Genomic DNA, 24,852 nt, shown 5'->3' with positions numbered 1-24,852 from the left:
GAACTGTTTTTTCTCTTGAATCTGAAACTGAGGAATCTCATGATAAAAGTGTCCAAAATTTGACTGATTTGGGCACATTCAATCCAAGAGGCTTTGCAAACTGCAGAGATTAAGCAGAAAGAACTCTTATTTACAAACAAGGGTAACAAGGAAACGAGGATTTTTTTGTTTAAAAGTTTAGTTTAGATATATAGCGTGGAAACAGGCCCTTCGGCCCACCGAGTCCTCGCCAACCAGCGATCACCGGTACTCTAGTTCTATGTCCAACATACTAAGGCAATCAGTCTGAAGAAGGGTCTCGTCCCGAAACGTCGCCCATTCCTTCTCTCGAGATGCTGCCTGTTCCGCTGAGTTACACCAGCATTTTGTGTCTACCATACCAAGGACAATTTTTTTTACAGAACCAAATTAACCTACAAACCTTCTTTGGAATGTGGGAGGAAACCAGAGCACCCGGAGAAAACCCATGTGATCTTCGGGAGAATGTACAAATTCCATACAGACAGGACCCGAAGTCGGGATCGGACCCGAGTCTCTGGCTCTGTAAGGCAGCAACTCTACCACTGCGCCCGAAATAGCTTATTTCTTTACAGTGTTACAAACCTTAATGAGTCTGAAGAAACACCAATTTTTTTTTTTTAATTTAACCTGCAAAATAATAAGCTCTATAAATATAATCATTCCATTCACTTTGAAATATCTATTTGCTTTTGAAATGTGGATTTAAAGGTTGGTTTTGAGAGCAATTAATTTGCATGATTGTATGATAGTTGGTGTTCAAACAGGAAATACGTTTGTTTTTCATGTTTTCCTTCTCCATGTTACTGGAGTGTACTTAGAATGTCTTCAATACTGTGAAGTAAACAGTATGACATCTGTTAGTTTGAAATGGAAAATATAATCTTGGAAACTTTTAATTTCCAGAAACGTCTCTGTACTTACTATTTAAAAAAAAAAAGAAACACACAGAAACACCCTGCAGCATCTATTTTATTTTTGTGCTGATTGAAATGTTTGTCATTGGTGGTAAGGGAATACTTTCTCTATTTGGGTAACATCAAACGCACGTTTGTTTCTAGCTTGGTGCAGATAAATAGAATCGCTCGTTAGTTTTTTTTTCCCCCAGATAACGTTACTTTAACCATGCCACTAGCAGAATATACCAGTTTGATATTTTTATTTCTCACGCCAGCCATTCTTGTGGTTTTTGGGAAAGATTGTTAGTTTGTATGACCTGTGGGCAGTTTTGTCCATAGGCTTGCAAACCTACCTCTAAATTCGGAACCGGATAGGAATCAAACCTTCTTTTAAGCCATATCCCAAATGTGGAAGGAAAATAAAGGTGGATTGATGTTGCCGATCTGCCAACAATTCACTGCTTTTTTTTTCCATTTAAACTCTCCAGTGATGTCAAAAGCAAAGAAAGTGAAATGTAAGCTATATTTTTGCGCGTTTTACGAGCCTCGTATATCTTTGCGTTTCTCTAACCCTTGAACATCCCTGACTTTTATTGTTCATCCAGGCGTACTTTCAACTGCCCAAGCCCCAAGCTCTATATTTCCCTCGTTAAGTTCTTCACATCTCTTTGTTTAAGATGATTCTTTAAACCTTCCCCTTTGATTTGTAATTGTGGTTATCTGCCTCAATGATGTGACAGTATATAGGATGATAAAGAAGGCTTTTGGTACATTGGCCTTCATCAGCAGGGTATTGACTATAGAAATTGGGATGTTAGTTGTACAACACATCAGTGCGGCCACATTTAGAGTATCGTGTTTAGTTTTGGTCATCCTGCGAGAGGAAGGATGTTGTTAAAACCGAGATGAGGAGAACTTTTTTTTCACACAGAGAGTGGTGAATCTCTGGAACTCTCTGCCACAGAGGGTAGTTGAGGCCAGTTCATTGGCTATATTTAAGAGGGAGTTAGATGTGGCCCTTGTGGCCAAGGGGATCAGAGGGTATGGAGAGAAGGCAGGTACGGGATACTGAGTTGGATGATCAGCCATGATCATATTAAATGGCGGTGCAGGCTCGAAGGGCCGAATGGCCTACTCCTGCACCTAATTTCTATGTTTCTATGTTGTTAAGCTGGGAAGAGTGCAGAGAAGATCTATAAGAATGTTGCCAGCACCTGAAGGGCTATGCTGTAGAGGTTGAGCAGGCTTGAACCTTATTCCTTGGAACACTGGAGGCAGAGGTGTATAAAATCATGAGGGGACTGCACAGAGTCTTATATCCATGGAGGGGAATCAAAAACCAGAGGACCTGAGTTTAAGGTGAGAGGGGCAAGATTTAATAAGAACCTGAGGGGCTACATTTTTACTCGGAGGGTGGTGGATACATGGGACGAGCTGCAGGAGGTAGATGAGGCAGACAATATAACAACATTTAAAAGACACCTCAACAGGTACATGTTTAAGAAAGAACTGCAGATGCTGGGAAAATCAAAGGTAGACAAAAATGCTGGAGAAACTCAGCGGGTGAGGCAGCGTCTATGGAGCGAAGGAATAGGCGACGTTTCGGGTCGAGACCCTTCTTCAGACTGATCGCGTTTCGGGTCGAGACCCTTCTTCAGAAGAACAGGGTCTGAAGAACAGTCTGAAGAACGTAGTATTGGGAAGAACAACATGGACAAGTTGGGCCAAAGGGTCTGTTTCTGTGCTCTACGACTACGAATCACTATGTCTAGTTTTCTGATTATAGAAAGCTGATTTTTGGACAGTCAGCTGAAGTTTCTTGTTTGATCCTGAATACCATGAACGTAATTTCAGTTTGGAGCAGGATAAACTGACTAGCCCTCGGGATTCATTGTGTAGGGAGGTTCTCGTTTGAATGCTGTAACATCCCAGATTGTTCAGCTCCATCGTGTTGACTGAGAATGTCGATCAGACTGTATATAAAGTTATTTAACCTGCTAACCAGATAAGAACTCTCCATTGAACAAGTGAGCTTTTAAGAGCTATTGAGTATCCATTAAAAGCTACCCCAACTTACTAAATAGTACAAGTGGCTTGAGCAAATCACAAAGTGCTGGAGGAACTCAGTGAGTTAGGCAACGTCTGTGGGGGAAATAGACAGTTGATGTTTCAGGTCGGGACCCTGCTTCAGACTGATTGAGTAATAGGAGGGGGGGAAGAGGTGGAGGCAGGATAAAGCCTGGCAAGTGATAGGTGGATAGACACAAAATAGAATTTAGGAGATTGAGAGGGGATCTTATAGAAACTTACAAAATTCTTAAGGGGTTGGACAGGCTAGATGCAGGAAGATTGCTCCCGATGTTGGGGAAGTCCAGGACAAGGGGTCACAGCTTAAGGATAAGGGGGAAATCCTTTAAAACCGAGATGAGAAGAACTTTTTTCACACAGAGTGGTGAATCTGTGGAATTCTCTGCCACAGAAGGTAGTCGAGGCCAGTTCAATGGCTATATTTAAGAGGGAGTTAGATGTGGCCCTTGTGGCTAAAGGGATCAGGGGGTATGGAGAGAAGGCAGGTACGGGATACTGAGTTGGATGATCAGCCATGATCATATTGAATGGTGGTGCAGGCTCGAAGGGCCGAATGGCCTACTCCTGCACCTAATGTTTCTATGTTTCTAAAATGCTGGAGTAACTCAGCGGGTTCGGGAGAGTGTGGTAAAAAACTGTGATAGATGGATACAGGTGAGGGGAGTTTTGATTGGCAGATGAGTTGGAGATGTGGCTGGAGATGAAAAGGACACAAAGTTCCTTGCTTGGTTTCAGGGTGTTATCACTTTACCAAACATTTTCAAGCTCATGACCTAAGAACTATATATTTTTGAACTGATGGATCTCAATAACACACTCTGCAGAAATGCTATTCCAGTGGCTCAATGTTCCATTATTAGAAGGATGTTAAATAAAGCTTAATCTATGTAGATCGGCATATCAGATGAGAGTTGTATTTTGAAAGTTCTCAAATAGGAAACAACAGTCTTGCTCAATGGATAAAACCCCCCTGAGTAAGAAAGCATAGGGATTTTATCTGCTTTGCTTTCCCCCCCAAATAATTGAAATTCCAACTAGTTTTGAATTGAAGCAGTTGAAATCTTGTAAAATAATGTGGTCAGACTTGCTCAAATTTGGGCAGTATGCCCAGGAGACTGGCAGACAGCCATAGATCTCAATGATGCATGCTTTCAAATGGATATCTGCCAAAAGACAAAATTGAGTTTCTATGTCTGAGGGGGGGAAAAATCCCAATATTAGGTTCTTCCTTTTCTCCTTGTATTCAATCTCACAATGTTTACAAGTATGTTATCCTTTGATATAAGCACTGTTTATCCATAGTGTGTGTTTGCTTTTCATTTTGATTTGTCAAAACTCAATTCTAGGAAGATGCATCTTCACAGCACACTTATCTATGCCTAGTTATTTTGAGGTATTCTTCAGTTGTGCTTTATTCCCCAGTCGACCTATTTCTCCCATTTACCACCTGATAATAATAAACTTTCAGCAGAACAATATGTACAAACATTTTGGTCTGATAGCATGGCTATTTCACTGTTGCTGGATGCGGGATTCTTGACATATCTGTGATTCAAGCTTTTGTCCACAAGCCGCTTGCCAATGCAGAATTAAGTAATTTTAAACCAGATGTCGCCCTTGATTTTGGGTTTGTTAGACCAGGAGCAAACCTTGGGTAGGATTGAACTTCCTAATTCTACCACAATTACTCAAATTCATAACCTGCTTCTGTAATTAAGTTTGACGGCTGTATTTGGGGAAACTGGACTTCATTCAAGTCCAGATATTGCATCAAAATATTGGTCATAGTTTATCATTGTCATGTGCACTGAGATAGTGTGAAGAACTATCCAGGCAAACCATATCGTACGTGAGAACATCGGGCAATGCAAAAGGGAAAGAAAACATTGCAGAATAAGCTGCAGGGAAACTGCCGATTTAAAAAAAAAAAAATGCATGGGCCACAATGAGGTAGGTTGGAAGATCGGGATTTCATTTGTGCTCTTTTCAAGAGTCTCATAACAGCCTGTAAGAAGCTGTTCCTGAATCTGTTCCAAGACCTTCCAAGCTTTTGCATGTTTTGCCCAACAGGAGAGGGGCGATGAGGGAATGGCTGGGGTCTGAGCAGTTCTTGACTGTGTTGGATACATTCGCCAGTCAGCTTGAACTGTAGATGGAGTCAATGGTGGCGGAGGCTGGTGTGTGTGTAGGACTGGGCTATGTTCACAACTCTTTGCTCTTTCCCCTGGTTTTGGGCAGAGGAGTTGCCATACCAAGCTGTGATGCATCCAGATGGAATGCTTTCTATGGTGCATCTGTTGAAATTGGTAAAAGTCATTGGACATGTACCAGGTTGCCACAGTTTTCTTGCGAAGTAGTAGTATTAGTGTGCTTTCTTGGCCCTAGAGTCAATGTGGTTGGTCTAGGAAAAATCATTGGTGATATTCAGACTTATGAACTTGAAGCTCTCAACCATCTCTAGTAGGGCCTGTACTCCACCCTACTTCCTGAAGTCTAAAACTGTATTAGAGTGTCGTAAGCTCTGTGCTACAATCACTTTAGTCTTTTCATAAACCATTTTTTGAGCAGTCCTTAATTTCCTGAGTACAACCCTTTATCTTCACTTCAAATCTATATCTTAAAAAAATTCATATTTTACCTTTATACAATTTTGCACTAGAAACAGCTAAGCTGTGTAACTAATCTTAGTAAATGGGAATGAAAGATTGTCATAGAAAACTGTAATTGAACTATGCACCGCCCTTAAAGCAAAGATGGTTTGTGTACAGTTTAGTACATCCCACCTGGGGTAAAAGAAGGGGAACCAAAACGAGGCACACCTGGATATTGAAAGAAAGATGAAGCAAAATAAAAGGGGCGTATGACAGATGTCGGGCCGATAAGAGAGAATTAGGCTGAATATTTTTTTACTTGGTATTCAGGTACCAATATCCTTGATGATACTGATTCGCTGTGCTTAAATTCTTGCAAAATGCATACAAAAATATTTGCATGGACACAAACAGAGGGTACAAATTCTGCCCTGGCCTGAGGTTTTTCCTTTGGTGTGGGACGGCTAGTAGTGATGGAAACTAAGAAAGAATACTTGATTGGAATGTTAAATCTACATGTAGATTTTTAAATTCTGCAAACTGCCTAACTGTACTCTTCAGAAACTTGGCTCAAACCCAGTAGTTCTTCATTTTAAACAGACACGAGATTGGTTAGAAATATCAGCCAACGGGGAGAAAAGTAAATGGCCAAAAAAGGACAGCAAGCACTTCTAAAATTCTGCTTTGCAGAAAATGTCACTTTGCAATTTACCTAGTCCAAAATTGACGATTAGCATTTTGACTGTAAACTCAACATGGTAAACTAAACATGGACTAAAATTATTTTTGAAAAAAAAAAGAATTGAGTTTTCCATTGCATTTCCGACTATTTTCCGAAAGATATTTCACATTTTGTGCAATGGTCGTACTAACATTTCAAAATGAATAACATGTATAATCCAATTCGCTCAATGATCAAAAATATTTGGATTTCATCCTCTGGCAATTTTTGGCAGATATTCTATTTTGAAAAAGATGAGAGATATTTCAAGCTGTGCTGATTGATGAATTTATTACCATATTTTTTCCTTTTACATTGTGCGTGATTATAGTGCTTTTTATCAAAGCCACTGAATAGATTTTCTCAATCGAGAACTTGTTTGAACCAAATCTGATCTAATCACATGGAATGTTGTGTTTTTTATAAACTTGACATTTGCAACCAATATTTAGATATAATACTTGGAAATTTAATCCTGGCAGTGCATTTTTCAGCATTGTGCATGTAAAAATGAATGTTACCCAAATACGGAGCAATTTGCAGTCTACAGAGTCAATTGGTGGCATTCTCAAAATGTAACCAGGTGCTTTTGTCCATGTTGTCTAAATGCCAGCAGTGAGGAGGAGGGGATGGGGGGTGGTTGGGAAATATTGAACACACAAGGAGAATGAGTAGTGTCTTCCTCCTCCAACCAGAGGGACTGAGATTCTAATCCATTGTGACCAGACCACATTGCCATCTCCTTCGATGTTCAGATCCAGCATGCAAGGTAGCTGACAGACCTCAGCTCACAGAAGTTCGGACACTATTATTCAGCCTTGTCGGAGTTGGACCTTGGTTCATTCTCAGCTGCACTCTGCTCGTGAAATGTTTGAAGCCAAGGGTAGAGCATCTCTCTGTTCCTGAAGACCAGCAACATGGTCAAAGTTAGCATGCCTTTATGGAGAGCAGCAGCCTGTTCAAGAATAGTATCCCTATTCAACAAGGGGAATCCTATGGCTGACAAATATGATCTTGCTATTCCCAAAGAGTAGCAACCTGTTTCCCAGGTGGCACAGACATGAGCTCCACCTCCATCTGAGACTGCTTTGAGCCAGGAAGATTTCAAGTGTCCTCCACCTGTGTTTTATGGCAGCGGCCACTGTGTAATGGTATTGGTGCTGACCTCTTGTAAAGAAGTGTGTGTCAACTCCAGAATGAATACAATGCAATCTAGTAATTGAATTTAGATGAATTTAATTGATTAGATTAATTTAATTGCTTTGATGAAACTGATGAATAGATTTTTTTTTGTTTTTACTATTTTTTTTTAACGTTTAACTTTATCATTTCTACTTTTTTTTTTTCTAAAACTGCAAATAATAACTTATTTCTGCTAATGCTGTCCAGTGTTTTTTTTCTTTACATTTGAAACCGATGTCTCCGGAGAAGAAATGCAAAATTGTAAATCCAAATGCCCAGCCTGGCGTAGCTAGAGTTCACCTTGAAGTAAATTTCTCTGTCATGCCTGAGTCTAAGAAGGATCTTAAAAATGGATACATCTTGTACTTGTATACCTCGTTTGGAAAAAGTCTGTCTGACTCGGTTGGCTGAAGGGCCTGTACCATAAAGACCTGGTCTTTTGCTAGAAATTGTAATTACTTTACCTGTCTGTTACGGACTTACAGCATATAATACAATAATATTAAAGTTCTGATCTTGAGAATATCACATTTTTGAATTTTCAAGGCAGTCTGTCTGGGTGTTTATTACTATTTCCGTCACAACGGTCAATTTTGTAATTAGCTGCAATTAGGTAACTAACTAATTATATGCTTTAATTTCAAGTCATCCAAGTAAGATGTTTCATATTTGTTCCAGAATGCTTCAATCTATAATAACTGAAAATTTCATTCAGTTCTCTTAATTTTTAAGAAAGTTGTGGGCTTTTGACTGTCCTCGATCACAGCTTTTGTGTTAAGTCGATGGAAAAGCAATAGGGAACAAGATGCTAATTTCCAAGAATGAAAATGACCATAATTTTTTTAATACTGAAGATATGAAAGTGAATTAGGTATCAAATTAAAGTTATTTTTATGTTTTATCTGATGGGATAAATTACAGGCTTGATTTTTAAAATCTCAAAATTTTGTGACATTCCTACATTGTGTGTATGTAATGAATGAATGCATGCTGTGGTGTCTGTGTTAAACTTATTGTTGTGCACATACAACAATTGATTAGGAGGGTGAATAGTATTTTGGCCATTATAGCAAGAGGTAAGAGTAACAGAGTCTTTATTTCACATTGATGTGATTCTTAAAGAATTGCATACAACTTTGATATCCTTGCCCAATCATCTAAATCATTATTATAGCTGCAATGGTCCCAGGCACTAATACTTGTCACCCATTGAAAATGGCAAATTTATGCCTGCTCTCTATCCATTAACCAACCTTCCATCCATGCCAATATTTTCCCTATTCTCATAAACCCTAACTTTGTTTAACAACTTCTTTAATGTGTTGTAACAATCCAAATATATTGTATCCTTAAATTCTACTTTAACCGCTCTTTTAAAAAAAAAAACCCCTCTAGATTTGTCAAACACAATTTCCCATTCATAAAACAACATTGACTCTGCATAATTATGTAGGTGTCTGGAATCTAACGCATGACCTTGCAAATCAATCATTATATTTGTAAATTCAAAACAATTATCTTAAAGGAAAGGCACCTAGGCATTGAACTGGGCCCTGAAATATGAGAAATTAACTTACTTAATTGACATAAAGCAACTTTACAAGAAGCTACAATTGTCTGATAGAGATCATGTTATCAGGTAAGAATCACGAATGGGCCCTGGATCCAAGACTACTGTTTCAAACAGCACAAGTGATTTGCTGTTATTAATTAGTGAAGTCACTTGAAATTCCATTTCCCCAAAGTCTACATGATGATTGTATGCATAAGCACTTTCTGGACAGCAACGGCTAAACATCCAAGAGCTCCATCCTAGTAAAACGATAAATCTCTGTCTTCCCTAATCTTTAGGTTTGATCAAATTTTTTTTTCTTCAGGAGCATGACTGGATACTTTCAAAAAGTTTTTAAACCGCGGGAAAATAATCAGGTAGTTGGGGATTAAAACGTCAGCAATTGCTGAGATTCAGACACACAATAAACAATGCAAGTCCCTACAGCTGAGACACCTGTTGAAATATGGAAACTTTCCTGGGGTTATCACCCACACCCTAATGTAAATGCTGCTTGATTGATGAGGTTTTTTTTTCTAGTCTTTTGTTACAGCTTTCTATTCATATTTCTGAAATGTATAACAGAATGTTGTTTGACCCTAGCAGGAATGAAAAAGCTAATACTGACTCATTCTGAGTAAACAATCTGTATTCATGGTGTCAAAATGCATAACAATAAATGTAAAGTACCAAACATACAAAGGTCATAGTTATTTATAATTGCTTACACGATGAGTGTAGGCAGCATGTGTCTAGGTGGGTTACCCTATCTGATTGCCTTGACTCAATGGTTACCTCTACCACAATTCCTCTAATTTCTCCCCCCCCCCCTTTTATTTTCTGAATTGTTTTAGTGGGACCTGATTCAACAGGGGGAAAGTATTTATTTAACTGCCTTATCACAGTAGCCCGCCTTCACATGGACCCTAGATAATCAGTATTGGTACATTGTTTGAGAAGGATATCAGTACCTGTAGTAACTTTGATCTTGGTGTGCCTGACATGCATCACTGGAAAGGAATTGGGAATAGAGACCATGGATAATTTTTTTGAAATGTTCCCCTTCATAGCTCTTTTTAAATAACTTCTTTAGACAGTATCTTGTAATACCCTTGGGCTATGTATAATTTGCAAGTTTCCTCTGTTCTATCATAAGTAAGCTTATATTCATTGGAATGTCGAAATGACAGATTTAGTTAAATAATTTATTAACAGCAGTTTATAATTAAATTTCTAAAGACCCTGACCCTCTGTATCTGACTTTCTGATATTTTGAATGGTGAGTGCTGGATGATTTCTTTTCCAGAAGGTTACAAACTAATTTCTTTGTGACTATCCTCTCTTAAGACTATTTATCTTTTTCCAATACTCATCCACTTCTCTTTTTAAAAACTATGCTATTTGGGCAATCCATGTTCTGACAAACATCTCTACATACATTTAAGCAATTTAGCATGTTTAGTAATTGAGGATAAAATATGGTGAAGTTGTTCCTCTGAAAAAAATGTCAACCAATTCTATTGAATTTTATTTAGGAGGCAGCTTAAGCTATTTGATTTAATTAAAACTGAGGGAATTACAGGGAGGGGAAGGCTGGTGTCTACAGTTGAGGTAGTGTGACCAGGACACCGGCAACATTTGAAAGGTGGGATAGACATGTGAGGTTATGGGGAAGTGAAATTGGTGGGTGCTAGAACCTGGCTCTTGCCCTTTGAGTAGAAAGCAACATTCACGGGTATTGTGCCTGGGATTTCTCTGATTTTGTGGGGTGGAAGATCAAAGATAGGGGAAAGGTATGTGTATGCTTGGTTGAGGGAGGGTCTATGAGATAAAGTGAGATTCAAGGATAAAGGTGACTAGTAGACAGAGCTGGTGGCAACTCACTTTGGCACAGTGCTGGGAAAACAAGGTAGTCCAAAAAATATAGGATTGCATGGGGATGACACAGGTCAATGTGTTCCTGACACAGAAATCCCATCATGGGCTTAGGGGTCACTCGCCTTCAAAGAGGCCTGGTCTGCTTTCCAACATAAACTGATGCAGAAATGTTCACTCCAGTAAATACATTAGATTTTCAATTGCATAATGTTGAAAAATATGTTTTGCCCCCTTGTTGCAGCATGGATTAAAGAAAGTAGCTTGAAATCGGTATTTTTAATACATACTTTCATAGAGTGATACAGCATGATACTTTCATAGAACAGTGAAAAGTGCAGCATGGGCTCAGGCCCTTCGAGCTGCAATGTCCGTGCCGAGCATGATGCCAGGTTAAACTAATCGCCTCTGCATGCACATGGTCCATATCCCTCCATTCCCCACATATCCATGTGCCCATGCAAAAGGCTCTAATGCCTCTGAAAGTCTCTTAATTTCAGTTTACTATTGAGATGAAATTAGAGTGAATGTTATCCAACACATCGAATGAGTAGCTAAAATTGTATAGAATGTACAACCCAGTGTAACTATTTCTTCTTGCTGTCCAAATCTCTCTTTTTCTTCACTTTCTCCAACACAATATAAATACATTAATGCTATGTGTTCATCCATTGCAAATCCTTTCTGCTCACTGTGTAACAAATATTCTCCCAAATTCTGAACTAATTTGTAGTGGCGATCTTGTAATTTGCACCAATGGACTGCTTTGTTAATTATTGTACATGCCTTTGGCATTATCTTTCAGCGGATAAATGTATTCATTGTTGCTAGGGTGCATGTAGTGTAAAAAGGAAGTAGGCAATTTTAAAAGATCACTGGCTGGGAATTCTTTTGTGTGGCGTTAAGCTTTTGAACGGAATTTAATCTCAAACCAGATAGCGAAAATTACACACTTGGCGGCTACCAGAGATGGGCAGTGATGTCAAACAACAGATGCCTTGATGTGACTTCTATAAAAATAATTTGCTAGTTTAAAGCCCGCAAATGCTGCAGGTCCATTGCAGTGAAGCAAGCAAAAGTCGGAAAGGGAAGGGCTGCTCCAGGTTAGCAGCCAAGGAGTACAAAGCATTGATCAATTCGCAAATGGCTCCCATTTAAGTATTTTGTTTGAAGTTTATTCCCTTTGGGTGCCCCTCACCTCCTGTCCCAGATCCAGCCCTCTGATCCTACCTCTGATGTCCCCGAGATCTGAACCACCCATGCAACAACGCCTTGCCCAACCCACACACATCCCACCTGCTATCATTGATCCCTTCCTGTAAATGTACACCACATCTTCCCCTCCATCCATCCGCCCCATCAAAATCCAACTGCCGCTTCTGATCTCAAATACTTCCTTATGTCCCCCTGCAAGTTCTGTGCTCCAATGCTACTATCTACTCCACCCCATCTTTGGACCCTGTGTAGATGTTTCCAAAAACCATAAATTACATAAGGCTGCAAGTTTTCACTCGGTAGGTCAATGACCAAAGTAGTTGCTGGTGTATGGGTGATCATTGGTTGGCACAGACTTGTTGGGCCAAAGGTCCTGTTTTCATACTGTATCTCTAAATTAAATTTCCTCTGCAAAACTTCAAAGGGGTTTAAAAAAAAAAAAAAAAATGTTGTACAAGTTTCACTTTGTTAACTTTCCCCTGAGTAGAGGAAATCATTGTACAATTATAAGATGTTCACCTCCATGCAACTTGCAGGACGGTTATCCCACATTGTTGAAATGAAGAAGTTCAGCACTATTTTTTGCCAGAAGCTGTGTAGCCGTGCAAAACCAGGTGTTCACAATTCTGTTGAAGCTTGCAATGTAGCGGTGAATTATCACCTTGCAAATGGATAAATTGTACTGAAATTCCCAAAATAGGATTATCTATTCAGGTTTGAAGCAAATACTTGCAGATTTGGGTGTGTGATGTTCGCACATTTTTGCATGTTTTGCGAAACTCACTTTGCACAAAATAGTCCAATGATCTGCAATGGATATAGTAATGACTTTTAATACAGTACACTTGGCATTGATGACCACCTTAATCATTTCATGCCCTGGTCAAAACAATGGGCTTTCTTGGACTCTTATAAATGCTGATGGAATATTAAAACTGTCTGGTAAAAAAAGATTAGTAAGGCTGTCGCAGATTATGGGGGGGAAGGCAGGAGAATGGGGTTGAGAGGGAAAGATAGATCGGCCATGATTGAATGGAGGAGTAGACTTGATGGGCCGAATGGCTTAATTCTGCTCCTATCATGTATCGACTTATGAACTAAGATTCTTTGAAAATGCTGACATTTCTGATGTTTTAAACATAAGCTGAATATTGTTACCATCACTAATAAAAGTTTGGTACACAAAAAAGCTGGAGAAACCCAGCGGGTGCAGCAGCATCCATGGAGCGAAGGAAAAAGGCAACGTTTCGGTCCGAAACGTTGCCTTTTTCCTTCGCTCCATAGATGCTGCTGCACCCGCTGAGTTTCTCCAGCTTTTTTGTGTACCTTCGATTTTCCAGCATCTGCAGTTCCTTCTTAAACACTAATAAAAGTTTAACAGGTATGATTGTAATGTCAACATAAAATATGTTCCATCACCTCTGCACAGCTGACCTATCTAGCTTCCTTATTAGACCTTCCCTCTCTTCATCTAAGTAACCTAGTTCTGCATAAACCAAGATTATCTGCAATATGGCAATTCTCCCCACACATTTCCTTGATTTTTTTTCTTTCTAGACGTTGACTATATTGCCCATGCTTCTGTGATTAATGACACAGATTTGTTGTTCTGCACAAGGTAAACAAGGGCAGCTTGATTGCCTTACCTGAGCTACTGGACATGCTCAGTACTATTCACAGCCTTAAAGAGGAAATATGCATAAATAAATATACTAACCAAAGCGATAACATAACTCAACACGACACCCCTCCCCCTGATAATCAAATAACTATTTTTGTTTTCTTAATCTTTAAGTCACATTGTTACTGAGCCCTTTAGCTACAAGGACTATGTTCATACATTCACATGATGAATAAAACTTAATGACTTCAGAATGCAAGGATGCTGGCTTCATTATTTTCTTTTTCATTCTTAAGATTTGGATTCACAGACAGTGGATGATGTTTTGAGTGCTTTAAAGAATGACGTGTTTCATGTGATGCTTTTCAAACAGAGTGGCCCTGTGATCATCGGTTTCAGATGGCTGCATGTCACGTGGAATTGCTTGCTGGCCTTTGTGGTTATTGTGTTTTATGAGAATTGTATCTCCATGCTGTGATGGTGTAAACTGAATTTCAAGTCTTTCTCTGCCTTTGCTATCATGTTCTTTTTCTTGGTTTTGTCATTGTCGCATGGTGTTCGAGTCGTAGAGTGATACAGTGTGAAAACAGGCCCTTCGGCCTAACTTGCCCACACCGGCCAACAATGTCCCAGCTACACTAGTCCCACTTGCCTGCACTTGGTCCATATCCCTCTAAACCTGTCCTATCCATGTACCAGTATAACTGTTTCTTAAACAATGGGATAATCCCAGCTTCAATTAGCTCCTCTTGTTTAAGAAGGAACTGCAGATGCTGGAAAATCGAAGGTAGACAAAAATGCTGGAGAAACTCAGCGGGTGCAGCAGCATCTATGGAGCGAAGGAAATAGGGAATGTTTCGGGCTGAGTTCCTCTGGCAGCTTGTTCCATACACCCACCACCCTTTGTGTGAATCACCTATCTTGCAGGGTATCTCTAGGCGATATGCAAGCTTCAAGATGAATGTTGCTGGTTGTCTTCTTGATGCTGAATGTGCTGTTGCTCTGTGGTTTTTGCGAAATGTGATGAAGTTCTTCCATGATTTGCCTTCATCAGGACATGACCTGCAGGTTGTGATTTTTGCATTATAAAGACGCCCAAGTATGTTACATACTTTGGGCGGCATGGTGATGCAGCGGTAGAGTTGCTGCCTTACAGCGCCAGAGACCCGGGTTCGATCCTGACCACGGGTGCTGTCTGTACAGAGTTTGTATGTTCTCCCTGTGACCTGTGTGGGTTTTCTCCGGTTTCCACCCACACTCCAAAGACCTACAGGTCCGTAGACTAATTGGCTTGGTATAATTGTAAAATATCCATAGTTGTGTATAAGATAGTGTTAGTGGGCTAGGATCGCTGGTCAGGTGGACGCGGTGGGCTGAAGGGCCTGTTTCTGCGCTGTATCTCTAAACGTCCTGAAGTTATCCATCCTCCCTAAACTGCACAAATATACAATCCAGCTACAGGACAGTAGCCTCCTTGGATATAGAGCGTCAATTTCTACAATAGGTAAACTACTATAGTCATCAATAGTTATAAGCAAATAATTGTCAGTGTGTTCATTGCAAACTGAGTGTCAACCCGAGGCCCATTGGACATCTCGGATATTTGTTTTAGTTCTTGGAGGTTTAACTTTGTACTTGCTCAGCAAGTAATCATCTTGTGTTCATTTATCTGTTTTTCCTTAATATTTGTTGAGTCTTCACAATCCCTTCCCTGCCTTCACGAGCAATGTCTATATTGTATTGCCTACTGCAAGATGATAAGGGGATAAGCTCATAGCCAAGATCTGAGCTAGGTGCGGTCTTGAGTCTATTGTGAACGTGCCGTGTGAGGGTGTGCTTTCCATGACCCGTTTCCAGTTTTGCAATTTAATCGTTAACATGCACAGCGACAGAGCAACATCTGCCTTCATTGTAGCTTTGATTTCACTTCAATGTCATTGTTTTGGGCACTGCATTCATGGTCACATAACTGACATTCTGTTCTGCGATTTTGTTCTTCATAACTAGTGAGGCCTATTCTGGGCAAGATAATCAGCAGGATTTAACTTTTCCAAGCTGATATATGATATGATAATCATGCTGTTGCAGCATGATTAAAGTATCCAGTGCTCAATATAAGTGGGCCATTAGGATTGTTAAACAGACTGATAAGCAGTCTGTGGTCAGTCAAATTTATTACTTTAATAGATACAGATGAAAATGTAAAATGCCCCATGAGACAGACAGCATTTCTCACTCTGTGAAATTATGTTAATGATCTACTTGCATCATGATAATTGGCATTTGACCGGGTTTGTTTCTCTGACAGAACAGCAGCAAGATCAACTCAGCACACGTCTACAATCATGACCAAGGGAAAACAACTTGGAATATTGTAGAACTGGGGGGTCCATAAAAATACTCGGGCTCCCTGGCCCTTTGCTACTAGGAAACTGGTTCAACTATGGTCCAACTTGCAACAACATTTTGGAAAATGCAGACGAAACATTTAACAGAGAACAATGTTGGTCACAGATAATTTATTTGTGGATCAATGAGAAGTGTGAAAGTTATTTTTAAACCGAATATTTGTTCAGTGCAGCACACATTTGGAAATGACAATCAAATATTTACTGAGAAATTGGATTGTATGTCTCTGGTTTTCATGGCATAATGTGATTGAAAAGTAGCATCGTGGAGTAAATCCTGTTGTGACCCTTTCTGGATTGTATCACGGCACTCGTGAAATTCAACTGGTCACATCTGGACAGGAACCACACAAACCTGTTTGATCTTTTCCCGTTGTCATGAGCACTTCTGATGACAGTAATGATCATGCCACACCATCTTCCAGTGCTGTCGTCGTTGATTGGAGCTCACGGGCACACAAAATGAGTGCACTCAGGCAGCTTAAAAAAAAAAAAATCCACAACCTGCTGCATTCGTATGGTCTTTAAAGGGCCATTCAGTTCATAACTGGAGATTTTAGTAGGCAGCTTCAAACCTTTTAGGAGACTGCTCCCGCACCCACGGCAGGGTGCGGTGGTAGAGTGGTAGGGCTGCTGCCTTACGGTTCCTGCAGCCTGATAACTTGCTGAGCATGAGAGGGCTTCCCCCTATCCCATCATGGCAGGCTCCCTCCTATTCCTGGCAGTCTTTTCTAAAATGAGCCGATGAAGCATGGAGCCACGAACATTTACAGCATCCTGTATTTATAGGCCAGATTTGTGTGATGCCATGTGTGTTGGTTATAGGCTTAAGTAAGTAGTATTTCCAAGTGGTGTAGATCTCACCTTGACATACTTTGTGAGGTCATGCTGTTTCATCTTACATTGCTTTATTGAATGGGGGTATGAAGCTTCGAACCAAAGATGGCAGCTACCGTCTGTCAAGATCTTTTATGGCTGGCCTAGTAAACTACATTTGCAAATGTCAAATCAAAGTTCTATTGTTGTGTATACCAAGCCAGTGGGACACTTTCCACCAATTTTTACCTGTTTATGGTGACTTTTTTTTTAAACACTTTTTGTAAACTAGCATGGTTACTATTGGTGTAGGCCAGAACTGCAGATGCTGGTTTACACCGAAGATGGACACAAAATGTTGGAGTAACTCAGCGGGACAGGCAACATCTCTGGATAGAAGGAATGGGTGACGTTTCGGGTCGAGACCCTTCGTCGCCCATTCCTTCTCTCCAGAGATGCTGCCTGTCCCGCTGAGGTTCTCCAGCACTTTGTGTCTATCTTCAGTGGCTATTATTAGTATGTTTAAAGTAAAAGTTTGGATTGGTATATTGGTTTTATGGGGATTTTTTGCATCCAAGTATGGTATGATACCAAAAATGTATATGCACAGTAAAATGTTAATAATCTGGTTTCTCATTGTTTGGAAATCTGGCTCACCAGGGCCCTCTTTCCCATGTTCCATTTAAACGCAAACTGGGACATTCCACTCTCCCTTTAAACTCACTGGGGCCCTGTTCCAATTTAATTCCATTTGATTTTGTTTTCCCTGCTGCCTTTAAACTCTCCTAGTTCACTGGAGAATTTATTATACTACTGAGTAACATTTTAAAAAGGATGAGTTAAAAGTGTTTTGGTGTATTAATAGGAATAATATCCAATAGTCTGGATAATCTGCCAGTCTACTCCAAAATCCCCAGCGTGAGGATTATTGGAGATTTACTGTAATATAAAAAGATACCAGACACCATACAAAATAATACTATCGGCACACAATCGGTGCCGTCTCCTAGTAACAAAAAAAAACACAAGACAATGAGAGCATGAGCTCCTGGTAATAATGTGTTTGACAATCCTTTCAAATTGAATCATCGGTAATCTTAATTACCTGTAATTAACTTGAAATTACAGAGCTTTAACTTTTATTCAGCAAACTGTTCTATATTGCATTTGCTGGCAACTGATTTTGATGCATTTCAATCATTCACTCTATATTAGCTAATAGTGGTTAGTCACTGTATGCAATGTTTAGCTGTTCACTGGAGAGTAATTAATAGAATCCTGGTTGTTTAAGAAGGAAATGCAGATGCTGGAAAATCGAAGGTAGACAAAAATGCTGGAGGAACTCAGCGGGCGAGGCAGCATCTATGGAGTGAATGAAATAGGCAACGTTTCGGGTCGGGACCCTTCTTCAGACTCTGAAGAAGGGTCTCGACCTGGAACGTCACTTTTTCCTTCGCTCCATAGATGCTGCCTCACCCGCTGAGTTTCTCCAGCATTTTTGTCTACAATAGAATCCTGGTGATCCTTTCATGTGCACAAAGGGCTAAGATATGTTCTGGGGCCAATATAGACTGTGATAATTGTATATTTTAATTAGTATAGGGTTTACACACTGCATGTGGACAGTCAGTCGGAGTTTGGATGACTTGATCTAAAATATCTTAAATTTCCCATCACAAAACAGGGTGCAGTTGAATATTACTTCCAATGAATCAATCAGTATTGCTATTCCTGTCCGTGCATGTTAATTTATTCGTAGTGCACGTGCTGTTTACATTTGACCAGTGATTTCTCACCCCATATTTGGACACTGACATCATTATATCCTTGAATATATGGAACAGTACAGTAAAGATTGTTTCTGGAGGTTACAAGTCCATTGTAATTTACCAAACTGAACATAATTATAAAGATGTTATAAAAGCAGTTTAAGAAATAAAGTAAGACTGATCAAATGCTTCTGTCCAGCAGAAGGTTCAGAAGCCTGAAAGTATACACCAGACTCGGGAACAGCTTCTTCCCCTCTGTTATCAGGGTTCTGAACGGTCCTTCCATAAGCTAGGGTCCTGTCCGATTCACCTCTACCCCATTGTGGACATTGGGCTTTGTGCATGGAACTGATGTGCTACAATGCTGAGAACTATATTCTGCACTCTGTACCTTCCGCATTGCTCTATCTATTGTCCTTGAGTTTGAACTGTTTGTATGGTATATTTGATCTTTTTGGATAGCATGCAAAACAAAGTTTTTCACTGTACTTTGGTACACATGACAATAATAAACCTAAAATGTTTGCAGTATATCAATGTTGCCAATGGCACTTTCCCTACATTGCAGCATTGTATAGCATTGCAGAGCAAACCAGGGTGTTAATATATGGTTTTGAAAAGATTGTGTGTCAGAATGCTCCAAATCCGTTCCAGTCAATTAGTTCTGATAGTAATCTTTGATTTTGTAGTCTTAGTTTGTGGGAAACAATCCTAAACCTTATTTGGAAACTAGGTCACTATCAAGGTTTGAGATAAAGCAAGTAATAGTTAAATTATATCAAACACTTTAAAGTTCAAAGATTGTAAAATGAAGACACAAAAGGCTATTTGTAGTCTTTAGGAGTTCCATTGAGTAGTTATATTATTTTTAATATTAATAGGAGATTCACAAAGGTAGAAGTGTTAAGAGGATAAGAGATTTGGAGCTTAGAAGAAACTTTGAATATTTTCAGACCTTGGGCTTGTGGCAAATCTAAGGAAGGACATTATTGCCATAGAGGGAGTGCAGAGACGGTTCACCAGACTGATTCCTGGGATGTCAGGACTGTCTTATGAAGAAAGACTGGATAGACTTGGTTTATACTCTCTAGAATTTAGGAGATTGAGAGGGGATCTTATAGAAACTTACAAAATTCTTAAGGGGTTGGACAGGCTAGATGCAGGAAGATTGTTCCCGATGTTGGGGAAGTCCAGGACAAGGGGTCACAGCTTAAGGATAAGGGGGAAATCCTTTAAAACCGAGATGAGAAGAACTTTTTTCACACAGAGAGTGGTGAATCTCTAGAACTCTCTGCCACAGAGGGTAGTTGAGGCCAGTTCATTGGCTATATTTAAGAGGGAGTTAGATGTGGCCCTTGTGGCTAAGGGGATTAGGGGGTATGGAGAGAAGGCAGGTACGGGATACTGAGTTGGATGATCAGCCATGATCATATTGAATGGCGGTGCAGGCTCGAAGGGCCGAATGGCCTACTCCTGCACCTAATTTCTATGTTTCTATATTTGATCCATTCCTCTGATGGTTAAACAAAGTAGGGAAAATCTCCAATATTTATTTGCTCGAGCCATTGCATGTTATGATATCCTTTTTTATTAGCTGGTTTTCTGTTGTAGGTAAGGTGATGCTTTTGCAAACCGTGTACATTGTCAAGTTCTGATCAGGTCCTGGTCACTGGACACCTATCCTGAAGATTAAACATATCGTCATTGCAGATATTTCTCTGATCATCTATCCTTGTAGTTTGGAGAGAACCACCATTATTCGCAGCTGTTCCTGCATCTGCTTCAGCACTGGCACAGGAGTTATTTAAATATTTTGTATTTTTATAACCCATGTTTAAATGTGCCTGCAGTTACTACACTGAACGATCACCGGGGTGAGGTAATGGAGAGAGCTACCAGACCCTTGGAGTGATGCATAACCACTATGAGAGAATTGAATTTCTAAAAATAAATAAATAATGTAAATGGGTAATTGATACAGGTATTTTTAGCAATGGTTGCATTCCTAGTATGAATAAAAATGAGTGTCATTTTTCTGGACTAAATATTTACCTGTTGTATCACAATTCTGCTTTGGATTTTCAAGAGATGGAAAAAAATGGCGATGAAAGCAAGTTTGCTATTCGTTTCTCACTGTAGAAATTCCCACAACTAAAGGAGGAGGAATTTTGGCTCCATATTAAGTTATGGGTGGAAAGTTGTGGATAAAAGCTTGCAAAACCCTTGAAAATCCTAGTCCTTGGAAACAAATGAGCACTCCCAGTGGCAGGAATATGAGTTACAACCATGCGTTCTCAAAAATGTGAAAAAACTGATAGAGTTGGCCTTCAGTTTTAATGTCCACCTCCTTCCCACTCCACACTTTTTCTCCTCTGCTCCCTGCTGCGAAAATACTACAGTAGATAAAAGCCAATAATTCACTCCTGGCAATGTACACCTAGTGCATGTCATGTAAAGAATAGCTGATATCTGAGAGGAACAGAAGCAGATGTGGGGATAGATGTCTAACATTTCTAGTTCAGCTGTTGTGTAGATAGTGGGCTAATTCCATATGATACACACAGCAGTATCAGCTTCTATGCATTGTGTAGTTTAAGTAGCATTCACTGAAGACTAAATTATGCAAGCTCATCTTTATGCTTCTACAAAAGACCAAGGTCTGATGTAAGTAGTTGGATTATGCAACACAGTCTCTGATAGACTAGACTAATTCAACAGCAATTTCGTTTTGCTTTGGGGGATTGCTATCTTCATCGATTTAGGATTATTATTTGTAAGGATGTTTGAGATGATGCAAAGAAATAAGGCTTACCTTTATTTTAATATACGGTAACATTCAAGTTGTAGCATATGACAAGGCATTTAAATATAACAGTGTGACTAAAACATTGTTTTCTTTGTTGTCAGGTTTAATGGAACTGTTTTCAAAATTGTGCTTAAAAAATCAGCAACTTAAGATGAAGGTATAATTCAGCAAAGCAGGAAGCTGATTTCAAAGTAGGGAAGGTAAGAATAATGAGATATGGAATTCCTTTCTTTCTAGATTGCTTAACTGATACAGAAATTGAGTTTGTGGACTTTTTTGGAAACTGCGCAGTGCGTTAATGTACTAAATCAATGTTTCTGGCATGTGTGTACAATCCTAATGTCATTATTAAAGATGTAGATCGGACGGATTGTAACATTGATGATTTAATGCTAGTGCTGCCATTTTGGAGCTCCAGGCTTCGGACTAAATCCCTTAACCTTCCACGTTTAAAACTAGACTCGGTAACATGAAGGATTAACTATTAGGTTGGTTAATTAATTATTACTTTTGGTTGTTGGTAAAATTCTATGCTATTGTTTTTTTTTTCATTATTCAACAGGGAATTGTCCAACTGATACTAAAATTGCTTTTCTAAGGACTTCAGGGTTTGATAACCAGTTAGTTACTTGGAGGCATGAATGGTAGAATATTTCTTGCCTCTAAGCATTGTTGGGAAATGAGCACACGGCAGTACAAACTGCACAAAGAGGGAGGAGGAGGAGGAGGAAGAGAAGAGAGCTTTCAGTAGGAGACAAAGTTCACAAAATATTTTGGAGATGAAATTGCAGGAATGCTTAATGCCCTTGAAGAAGGTGTTTGATTATAGAGCTGTAATGACAATGGTCTACAAGACCTGGATATTAGGCAGAAGCCACATACATTGCATAGGAAGCTGGAATATTCAATTTGAGCACAAAGAAATATAGGCGAATAGTCTATTGCAGTGTTGGGTGAATACTGCATTGTCAGAGGTGGAAGCATTCAAAAAACATGCCATGGCTCCAACTGTCCCCTTGGTTATATGTGAATGATCCCATTACATCATCTTGAAGAAGACGGGAGGAGTTATCCCTGGTGTCCTGGCCAATTTCTATTCCTCAACATCATTTTGTCATTATCACATTGCTATTTGCGGCATCATTCAATGTACATTGGCAGTTGTGTTTTCTATGTTGTAACTGACTAAAATCCTAGCCTTTAGGTCAAGTATGTATAGTCGGTGAGGAATCCACTGAGTTTTCCAACTTTGAAGAATATTAGGGTATCAACCTATATATTGGCAGGGATAAGTAAGGCAATGTTTAACTGACCTTCAATCATAAATCAGAATAGTAATGATATGTGTTAGCTTAATAAATTAACTCATGACTTTGCAATTATTTTTGATCAGGTAATATTTGTCCTTTTGGTTTTAGGTGAATATTTGTTTTAGAATGCCTTTTATTGTCATTCAAACAGCTTAGTCTGAATGAAATGTCATTCCTACAGTCTTAACATGCTACCACAAAGTATTGTTGCAGTAGCTATAATTTATTGTCATTTGAGACTCTTCTATTTTCCATGCCGATTATTTTCTTTCAGCTGAATGAACACTCGCTATCTGTAGTTCTGTCTCCCACAGAGTACGTTGTGCGTCTTTCTACAACTTATCTTTCAGCACCTACACTTGGTTTTCTAGAAATTCGTCCCGTCTACTTGGGGAAAAAAAGGGAAACAAACTGAGCCAAGAATTTACCTCGAGTCAGAAGGTTAAGTGTTCACGTTTCACTGCAGAGACTTAAGTACAAAATCTAAACTGGAACCAGTTGAATACTGAAGGGTATCTGTCCTTTTGGAGGCACTGTCTTTATCTGCCTTTTTAAATGAATATAAAAGATTTGTTGGCACAAAGCAAAAAGGAGTATGTGTTCAGGGCAATAATTATCACCTGTTAAACATTGCAGAGGTTGAACTGGTTTATCTGTAGATGTTTTGCACAAAATGACAGTTGTACTTCCTATATAACAACAATTACATTACAGAAAGCAATTGGATTTAAAATGTTTTGTGACATACTGAGGCTCTAAGGGATTTTGTATAAATCTTCATTCTATCTCTCCTAGCAAACTGCTCTCTTGAACTGTTGCATTCCTTCTGGCGAAGGTAGTCTCACAGTATTGTTAGTTAGAGAGCTTCAAGATTTAGATCCAGCAACAATGAGATTATGGTTGCAGGTTTTGAAGGTGCTATCAAAGAAGCCTTGGAGAATAGCTTCAGTGCATTTTGTAGGTGGTGCAGCTTGCAGTTACTGTGCGCTTGCAATGGAGGGATTGAATGTTTAGGGTAATGGTTGGGGTGCTAATCAAGTGGGCTGCTTTATTCTGGATAATACTAAATTTGTTGAGTGTTGTTGGTGCAGCTCTCATCCAGGCAAGTGGATAGTATTCTGCACTCCTGACATGCCTTGCAGATGGTGGAAACAGTGTGGGATGTTAGGAATGTGTGCCATTTGCCACAAGATGCCCTGAATCGTAACTGCTCTTGGAAGCGCAGTGTTTTTAATGGCTGGTTCAGTTGAGTTCCTGATTAACTGTGATTTGTGGCGTGTTGATGGTCGGTCACTTGGTGATGAGAGTTAAAGGTAGGTGTTTTGACTCTCTTCTTGTACGTGGTCATTGCCTAACAATTGCGTAGCGCGAATGTCACTTGCCATTTCTATTGTCAAGACATGAACCATTTCAGTGCCTGAGTAGTTGAAAGTGAAATTGAACATTATGTTCAAACCATATTCTTACCAAGTATCTCCCAGACTCCAAAGCACTTAATGTTGGTCCTCATAAACCCTCTTAAAATTTGGTAATCCTCCAGTCGTGACAATGTGTAGTTATTGTCATAATAACTGGCGGCACGGTGGCGCAGCGGTAGAGTTGCTGCCTTACGGCGTTTGCAGTGCCGGAGACCCCAGGTTCGATCCTGACTACGGGTGCTGTCTGTACGGAGTTTGCACGTTCTCCCCGTGACCGCGTGAGTTTTCTCCGAGATCTTCGGTTTCCTCCCACACTCCAAAGGCGTGCCGTATGGAGGTAAATTGGCTTGGTAAACGTAAAAATTGTCCCTAGTGTGTGTAGGATAGTGTTATTACGCGGGGATCGCTGGTCGGTGCAAACCCGGTAGGCCAAAGGGCCTGTTTCCGCGCTGTATCTCTAAACTTAACTAAAATTAAACTAAACTGGTACCTAAAGACTAAACATGTAATGAAGCTTTGATAATTTTGTCACGCAATCAAATTTAAGATGGTTACTCCTGCTT

At 39.6% G+C, this 24,852-nt stretch overlaps 1 protein-coding gene across 2 annotated transcripts in view; it reads left to right on the top strand.

Annotated features, from left to right (window-relative positions):
• The window catches only part of LOC129714723 (vitamin D3 receptor B-like), a 116,246-nt gene that overhangs the window by 25,549 nt on the left and 65,845 nt on the right, over window positions 1–24,852 (top strand). The window contains exon 2 of one of the 2 annotated variants that reach the window (XM_055664500.1): window positions 21,663–21,761. The exons of the other annotated variant lie outside the window; for it this stretch is intronic. The gene's annotated coding sequence lies outside the window, so the exon portion shown is untranslated. The remainder of the gene's footprint in view (window positions 1–21,662; window positions 21,762–24,852) is intronic. 2 annotated transcript variants of the gene reach the window in all.

Source organism: Leucoraja erinacea, chromosome 40, assembly GCF_028641065.1.
Source record: "Leucoraja erinacea ecotype New England chromosome 40, Leri_hhj_1, whole genome shotgun sequence".
Lineage (NCBI taxonomy): Eukaryota > Metazoa > Chordata > Chondrichthyes > Rajiformes > Rajidae > Leucoraja > Leucoraja erinaceus.
Note: the sequence above shows the minus strand (reverse complement) of the source record. Positions and strands in the feature narration are given on the sequence as shown.